Below are 8455 nucleotides of genomic sequence, written 5' to 3' on the forward strand. Positions count from 1 at the left end.
GGCGGAAGAGGAACCAGAGGAGGAAGACAGCCAGGGAAGTACAATGCTTTGAAAATGAAGGGTGGTTGAAGGTGCTGCTAAGAGAGGAAGCGGGATGCCCGGGAAAGGGCCTTTTGTTTGTGACTAAGAGGGGACAGGTGGTTTTTGGCCGAGCGGTTTCTGTGAACCTCCTGAGGATGGAAGCCAGAGAGCAAACGTTACAGTCAGAAGTCGGTAAAATTAGAGATATGTGGATGTTACTCACCGAGTGTAAATGAAGATGTTAGGAATGAACATGAAAAGTTAGAAGAGGCGGAAAGGGCTAGGTTGACTTAACTTGAAACTATTGAACTTGATAAAGATTTTCTTATGGAAGAAAGATCAGAAGTATTCCCATCATAATTTTCAGAATGATTAGGAAGGCCAACAGGCACAGTGAGTAGGAATTGGATTTCTGCCTCAGCTGTAAGGAGGCTCTGCCTCTCCCTGCTCTCTGGAAATGGAATGAGACGCGTTGCGGGCGTTAATTTCTCAAATCGTACAAACCACACAGTGGGACAATCATCAATGGGGAGTCACAAAGTAGGATGCCCTTCACTGATGACTTCTGCTGTGAGCCGAATGACGGCCCCCCCCAAAAGATATGTCTGTCTACGTCCTAATCCCCCAAACCCATGAATATTACCTTATATGGTAAAAGGGTGTGAGAGCTAAGGCCCTTGAAAGGAGGAGCTTGTCCTGGATTTTCTGGGTGAGCCCTGCATGCAATCACACGTATCCTTGTAAGATGGACACACAAAGGAGGAAACACACAGACAGAAAGGGAGGAGACGATCTGACTCCGGGCAGTGGCGAGAGGCAGTCACAGGTCGGGGAATGCAGCCACGGCCATCAGAAGCTGCAGGGGGCAAGTACGAGTTCTCCCTTAGGGCCTTTGAAGGGAGTGTGGGAATTATGAGACGGTACATTTCTGTTGTTTTAAGCCCTAGGAAGCGAATACAATGTCTAACATCACCTTCCAATTCTGAGATTTCTGGAGCTGCTCTCACCTCATATTGATCACGTGCTCCTGAAAGGCCGAGCCCCGGACTCACCCTTCTGAGCACCCAAAAAAAGAATGTCCACTGTGCCTGGCACATTAGATAACACTAGTTACCACAGGGATATACACTCCTGTGTATAAGTGAAAAGCAGAGATGGCTGGATAGGTAGACAGATGATTGACAGATAGAGAGAGGGACTCATTTTACTCAAGCAAGTATTTATTAAAATGTACTTATTAAACACTCTCATGACTTAACTTCTTTAGAAAGAATCATAAATACTACCTGGGTTACCCTTGACTGTCGACTTTAATATTAAAGATAGTGAGAACAACCAGAACTCAGATGAGGGACATGTGGCTTGTAGTTGCTTAGATATGTTTTCAGTTTCTTATTATTAAATGAATTGAGGGGTTTAAAATAATTTATCAGAGGGAAAGCAGGGTGATAGCCGCACTCAAGGAAAGCTGAAAAAGGTTGGCTGGTTATTGTGTGATGAGAAGGGTTTGGGGATAAAGAAGGAAGAAAGGAGGACCCCATGTAAAGGAACCTTGTGGCAATGCCAGTTTCCCTGCAGGGCTCCCTTCCCACGAGGTAATGCACGTGACGTGTTATCACATACGTGAGAAATCATAGGCAAGGAAGACAGGAGGCTCTTTGCTTCCATCTCATGTATGAGAACTTCTTTCCAATGCAATTGATTTGAGGGATCTCTGCATGAGAGACGTTGTGCTTTTAGACTATTTTCAACTAAAAAAAATTGAAAATCACCAAAAAAATCACTGTGCTCAATAATACTTTTAAATGAATGTACACAGATAGATACAGATAGAAAGACATAGAAATAGAGATAGAGATAAATAAAGATAGATACATAGACACACAGATACAGACACACAGAACCCAATGATACTTGAAATGTATACGGATTCTTGGAGTCTACACAATACCACTGGATTGGGGTCCCCTGGAGGTGAAAGCTGGCTGGATGAAACTGCAAATGGTTGTGACCAAGAAGTGGTACCTAGCTAAGCAATAACTAGGTTTCTCTCCAGACTGGATCGCGCCGGCAATTCTAATGAGGTAATCTACTCCAAAGTGATAAATACAAAAATACTGACACAGACTGTCAGCAGATGCCTTTTCCCAGAGCTTACTGACAGGATATTTTTGTATGAATCTAACGCCATGGCCATACCTACTTGTGATCAATTAGAAGGCTTCAGTGGAAGAACATCAAAACACCTCACGACCGTAAAGGCACAGCCTTTGCAGTAGACACCTGGTAGCCCGCTCCTCTCTGAAACCAGCTGGTAGTATTTTACTCTGGTTTAACCTCACCTGACTTTTATCTAAACAGCAGTCACTGGAGGATATCCTGCTCAACCCAGGATGTCTAGACGAGCACCACTTCCTGCAGTAGAGGTGACTGAAGGTAGAATATGTCATGGCTCAGCTGGTGTGCCGGATTTCAAGGGAACACCGGGGACAGGAAATAAGCTGGGGCTAGGCTAGAACAAATGACCTAATGAAGGATTAATTCCGTAGTGGAGAGTCAACAACTCAAATTACAGTGGCCAGGAGGAGAGTGGAGAACAGAGATTTGATCCTGCCAACAATGACACACAAGGAGATTTGTCAAGTGGAACCTGGCAGCACAAGTCTCCAGGCAGAAATGATACACTGTCCCAAGGGTGGCCCTGCCTCAGGCCTAGCTAGGGGTTTGTCCACTTCAGGGCTGCAGCAGCGACTGGCAAGGGAAGGAGTAAACTCCTGCTTCTGGACAGAAGTTCTTGGAAAGGGTGAGACTAACTGTCAAGGTCACGCTAAAGTCTTTCTAGGCACAACTTCAGTCCTGCAAATGCAAACTGAAAACATGAGAAAAGTTTAGTCCTACGAAATGGCAAATATGACGAGGGTTGCAGAAACCGAGGCTAGCTGGGCATGGCAATCAGTAGAGCTCACTAGGGTTAGGGCAGGTAATCCCGTCTCAGACTCCCTTCTTCTGTTTCTGCACCGGTTGATGAATCAGGAAGGCCAGCCCTGCCCCCACCCCCAGTCTCACCAGAACAGGGCTGGGGAAGGCAAGAGCTCAAACCCCACAGCGCACCCGCCAGCTACTGTGGTTTTTTTCCACCATTGTTCCTCCTCAAAGTGTTCACATTCTAGCTGGCTTCAGGATGAGCTGGCACAACTGGCGAGAAGAACATGGCAGTGGCTCAAATATTCCTGCTGTTGGCTTGCTGTCATCACCAGTAGATCCCAGGTCCTGTGTCAGCGTGGCCAGCCGCAGCCGCACCTCCGCAGAGGAAGTCTGAGAAGGTGCACGCCAGCCAGAGGACTTGGCCCTTGGGAGCTGATGAGCAGGAAGTTCCAACAGGTGGGAGAACAAAACTGCCAGCCTGAAGGGGAGAGCCTGCCAGAGGCAGGGGAGTCTGCAAGCCGCCCAAATTTCTGGACAAAAAGGAACACACAGTAGCCAACTACTGAGCCAGAGGGACACCTACACACTGGCTCTCCATGCTCGACGCCAAGGAATATAAAGGTGGGTGGGCAACCAAATCGCGCACTGCATTTTACAGTGCTTTAGAGACTGATCAAAAAGTGTGTGCACAGGCATCACGCCTTTCAACTCTTAAACCCACTCTGCAACTACTGTCCGATCATCTCCATCTGTGCACTGGGAAAGACATGCTCTGGAGAGGGACACAGTCTTCCTGTAAGGCCCACTGTTATTCCACATTTGCAGTAGCTTCACTGCATCAAAACTCTTCATTTCTTTGTTTGAAGACAATGCTAATGCAGATCTGTACTGCACAGGATATGCAACTTTTAGGGAATGGAGACGTCTAACAGAGCTCTCTAGAGACGCTGGGTTCACAACGTAAGGGGGGAACCTTTGCACTTGCACAGCCTTTCTGCGGAGCGTCTATGGAGGAAGAAGTACAGGGACAACTGATTTAGGATTCAAAGTGGCTACTTTGAATTTGATAGGAGCAAGGACCACTTCCTTAATGGAGAAGATAGAGACTGTCAGATTCGAGAAATTGAAATTAATTTCTAATTTGACTAGCTTTGCCTCCTGTCAAATTCCTTCAATGATCTCTTCACATTCTCCCTCTAAAATTAAAACTTTCCATTCACGGTGAAATTTTATCCCAAAGTTCTGTTAAGACTAATAACCAGGATAGGGATTCCTCTGGACTAAATGAGATCGAAAGGTGAAAAATCTTGTGGAACACGTCACTGCCATCACACCCGGGAAAGCACTGCATTCAAGGATTAAGCATGAGACACATTTTATTATCCTGATTAATTTTAAAAAATCATCATGGTGGAGGGATTTGCTTTTTTTTTTTTTTTTTTACTGGAGCCATATATGCCTTTTTGATACTCTTCTGTAAGAAAAACGTGTTTTAAATTCACCAACCCATTGTGTAAAATAAAACATTTCCAGTCACTCACTGATACTTCAGAACCACAACGTGAGGAAAATGCTATTAGTCACAATACATTATGACATCAAATTAGGTCCCATAAGTGAAGGGCAGATGCATCTCTCTGCGTCCCGATCAGAGGCTCACGCTTCATAGGCGTCACAGTTCATTCATCTCCTATCTGAAGTGCCACTACATCACAGCTGTTCTCAACATAAACTTCCCTGCACTGCAAACAAGACCCAGTTTCTTAATAGTTACACTGACAACGTCCAGGCCATTTAGGGGTAAGCAACTAATTTTGCCAATGTTAACAACTTTATTAGGAGAGAACACTATGTTGGCTCCGGGAACGATAGAGAAAATTACTTTCTTATGTTCAAATACACAAGGCAGCTTTGCTTTTAATCATACGGTTTAATTTTCTGTCTAATCAGTTTCCTGGTATGGATTCAAGAAATTCTAGTTCTGCAAATTTCGTATTTTTTTCTAGACTCATGTTCAACAGGTTGTCTGCAATCAAATGCTAAAATATCATGCAAAGAAGTTCATGTTTTTACACACTTAAAATAACAAAGTTTCTTTTTGTAAGGAAATAAATCAGCTGTCTTTATAAGGATGAGAAAATGAAAGGGTGCGCCCTAAAGAACTTTTAAGTATGCCTAAATAATCTTCAGAAATAAATAATATTTTTGAAGTTATATTTTTACCTTTTGTCCCAGGAAGACAAATGAGGTAATAAACAATCACCCATTTCTCTAAACTTTAAAGGAAAGTTTCCTAAATAACTTTAAATGCAGGTTTAATGCAGAGCTACTTATTACTGTAACACGCTGGATCATTCTGCAAATCTTAACCAATTCCATAAACTTGCTTTCCTTTTCCCCAAATTACACTCTTCTCATAATTTTCCACGCAAAAGGTATACACTGTCGAGGATCCTTTTCAAAATCTACTTTTCATCTCATATTCTTTTTTAAATATCAAGCACATTGGAATATGGGTTGTTATTTAAAAGTCAGTATTTCAATACTACTATTTTCATATTAAATTCAATCTTATACCACCCTCCCCAGCCTACAGAAATGGTCTGAATCAGACCTGCAATGTAATTAATTTTAAATTAGTAATTTAAGCTCAAGTTACAGTTCCATATGGAAACCCATTTCAAAATTAATGTGCTTTCTAGCTCAACAATAGCTATTTACATATTAAGCTAATTGCAAAAAACCATGTACACAAAATCTAAAGATGGGTTATTCAGTGATAGGAGTGTATGATCAAAACCACGTATCTGTGGCATGCTGAATCCACACTGGAGAGGCACGCGTGTTCTACGTATACTCCACAGTACCAGCTCCCATAACAAGAGGGTGCACCCAACGCCATATCTATCCCACCACATTTGGAACAGAAAGACCTCAGGGTTTTTCTTCTTCTTCTTCTTCTTAATTAATAAGCTACTATCACAACCCTGTCTATATGCATGGATTTGTTCCAGCGTCAGCTCTCCCCTTTCTGAAGTGTATGTTCTTGTGTAGTGCCTCTTAAGTAAATACAGGGGCATTGTTTTAAACACAGAAAATAGTGATGAATGCTTCATGCAATACAATGATCTCACAACGTAAGATTATCGGGCACTATATAACCAGCCAATATACTTTTTACAAAGATTATTTTTCCAATCATAACCCCAAAAGACCCCACATGGAGGACTACTGGCTTGCTGGCATTCAGAGGCCAAGAGAGAAATGATGGGTCTGTGCAAAGCATACAGTGAAATAATCAGTGTCCTTAACAACATAAACGCTTAAATTACCTCCTAAGGAGAGCCATCGTTTCACATTGCAAACACGGACACCGGGAGGGAAGCATATCCTTACAGCCATCGAACAGGTTCAAATAGCACTTGCAGACAAATGAATGTTTGCGTTTTGAAATCTGTCCATATGGGATGCAATTCCCAAACCTCTGCTTCCTCTACCACTTCCAAACTGCGTGCTAGGAGAGTTGCACACACGCCGAACAGGATCACCATGCCAGCACGCACAAGCGCCAAGTAGACAAGTGAATTCTGCTGCTTGAGTCAACCCTCCCCTAACCCCCACCGCTTCAAATCACACAGAAATTAACCCAGCTGTAAGGAGGCTGCGCTGGGGGAGGGCTCCAGAGAGAAGATCCGCCGCAATCCAGCGGCTGCCGCTCCGCGAGCGCAAACTCTGCCTGGGTCAGTGAAGACGAGCACCCGGGCTCAGTACCTTCGCCCAGGTGTTACACTAAGTGCCAAATTTGCCTCTTTCGTCCCTGAAATGCAATCCGAGGTAGCGGCCCCACTGCAAGGTTGGCCGGTGTCTGCTTTAACCTTCTTAAAAGCGTTAGGAAATCAAATGGGGGGACCTACACACGCACCACACACACATACGCGCGCGCGCGCGCACACACACACACACACACACACACACACACACACACCGACCCAAGAAGCTCCTCTTGTCCGGACACTCCGTGCCTCGGATTCCGCATTCGGGGGACAGAGAATCCAAGCGAAGGAGCGCCGGGTGGGGCATCCCAGGTTCTTTCCCGGCCACCGCTCGTATTATTCTCGTCGCTTTCCCCGCACATGGTCACCCCGGCGTTTCGCACCCTTGGTTCCAGAACTCCAACTCCGCCCCCGATGCCGCTCTCTCCAGGTTCAAGCCTCCGCCCGGCCCCCCAAATCGACAGACCAACTCTCTCCTCCCTCCCCAGTACCCGCTTTAAACTCCCCATAGCAAGGGCATTTCCTACTCGCGCAGAAAACTTTTTCCTCCTTTTGCAACGCGACAAGGCAAAAACACTAGGTCAACCGCTACCGCCACCCGCTTTGCCCAGCGCCGGCTTGGTGCGGGCAGTCCTTACCTGGCCGCTGCGCTCCAGGTGGCCGTCCCACGCCGGTCGTCTGCGCTTCCCCAAAGCGCGGGAGGCGCCCGGTCCACCGTCCGTTGGTCGCCTCCCGCTCGGCGTTCAGGAAGCGAGTGTCCTAGGACCGCGCGCCCATGCCCGGAGCCGCCCTTCGGTTCATCGCCTGTCTTTCCAGAAGCGCCTATGCCGCCCCGGCGAACTGAGGAGGAGCGTGGGGATTCGGGATGGTACCGACTTGCCCCGCGGTGTGCGCTCCCGGGTCCGAGAGCGCTCCGCCCGCGGGCAGCTGCGGCCGCGCGTCACATGCCGCCTCCGGGCAGCAGCCGCGGCACCTGCCCAAGCGGCGGCGCTCCTGGCTCCGCACTGCCGCCCCCGCGCCTCGGGCTCCCTGCACGATCTAGCCCTTTCGGTTCACGTCCTTTTTTCCTCTATCTCCCCCCTCACTTCTTTCCCCCGCTTCTTCTTCCCGTCTCCTCCTTTATCTTGTATTCTCTTTTTCCAAAAGCAAATGCCAGGCGCTTCAAGTGCGAGGAGGGTCTTTCCTTCCTCGCGAACTCTTCCTCTGCCTGGTGGTGGCGGTCGTGGCTACTGCTGGCCGCTCCTCCTCTTCTGCCTCCCCCGCTCCTCCCTCCTCCCCCCCACCCCCCGCCTCGGCTGCGTGCTGGTGTAATGCACAAGCTGCCTGGGTGAGACCCAAACCTGCCGGCCTTCTGAGCATGCCCAATTGCCCCGCCGGCGTGGCGCTCGACTCCCCCGTGCTCGCTCGGCTCCGCCGGTCGCGCCTGGTCGGGGGCGAGGGCGCCCAGCTGTGGGAGAGCCCAGCGTCCTCCTCGGGCGGGCTCCCTGAAGACGCAAGACTCACCCACCCACCCAGCCCGGGCACACGTGTCCCCTAATCGTGCGCCTGGTGCTTCAAGGACGGCTTTTGTTGGCCAATTAGTTTCGTCGTGTTCTCTTATAAATTGGTTTGCTTGAACTGCCTGGAAGGACGTAGATTCCTGGGAACAACTTACTGACGAAAGAACATCAGCTCAGTTACGGTATACGACTCGGCTGAAAACCTTTCCCCAGAGAGCAGCCTGAGGCATTCATTTT

The 8455-nt window shown here is 47.6% G+C and overlaps 1 long non-coding RNA gene across 1 annotated transcript in view; it reads right to left on the reverse strand.

Annotated features, from left to right (window-relative positions):
* Nucleotides 1-7903, reverse strand: part of LOC132439476 (uncharacterized) — a 418411-nt gene extending 410508 nt beyond the window's left edge. Inside the window, exon 1 of the long non-coding RNA XR_009522367.2 lies at nt 7358-7903. This is a non-coding gene — a long non-coding RNA (uncharacterized lncRNA). The remainder of the gene's footprint in view (nt 1-7357) is intronic.
* Between the last annotated feature and the right edge of the window lie 552 nt (nt 7904-8455).

The sequence above is a fragment of the Delphinus delphis genome, chromosome 16 (genome assembly GCF_949987515.2).
Source record: "Delphinus delphis chromosome 16, mDelDel1.2, whole genome shotgun sequence".
NCBI classification, from domain to species: domain Eukaryota; kingdom Metazoa; phylum Chordata; class Mammalia; order Artiodactyla; family Delphinidae; genus Delphinus; species Delphinus delphis.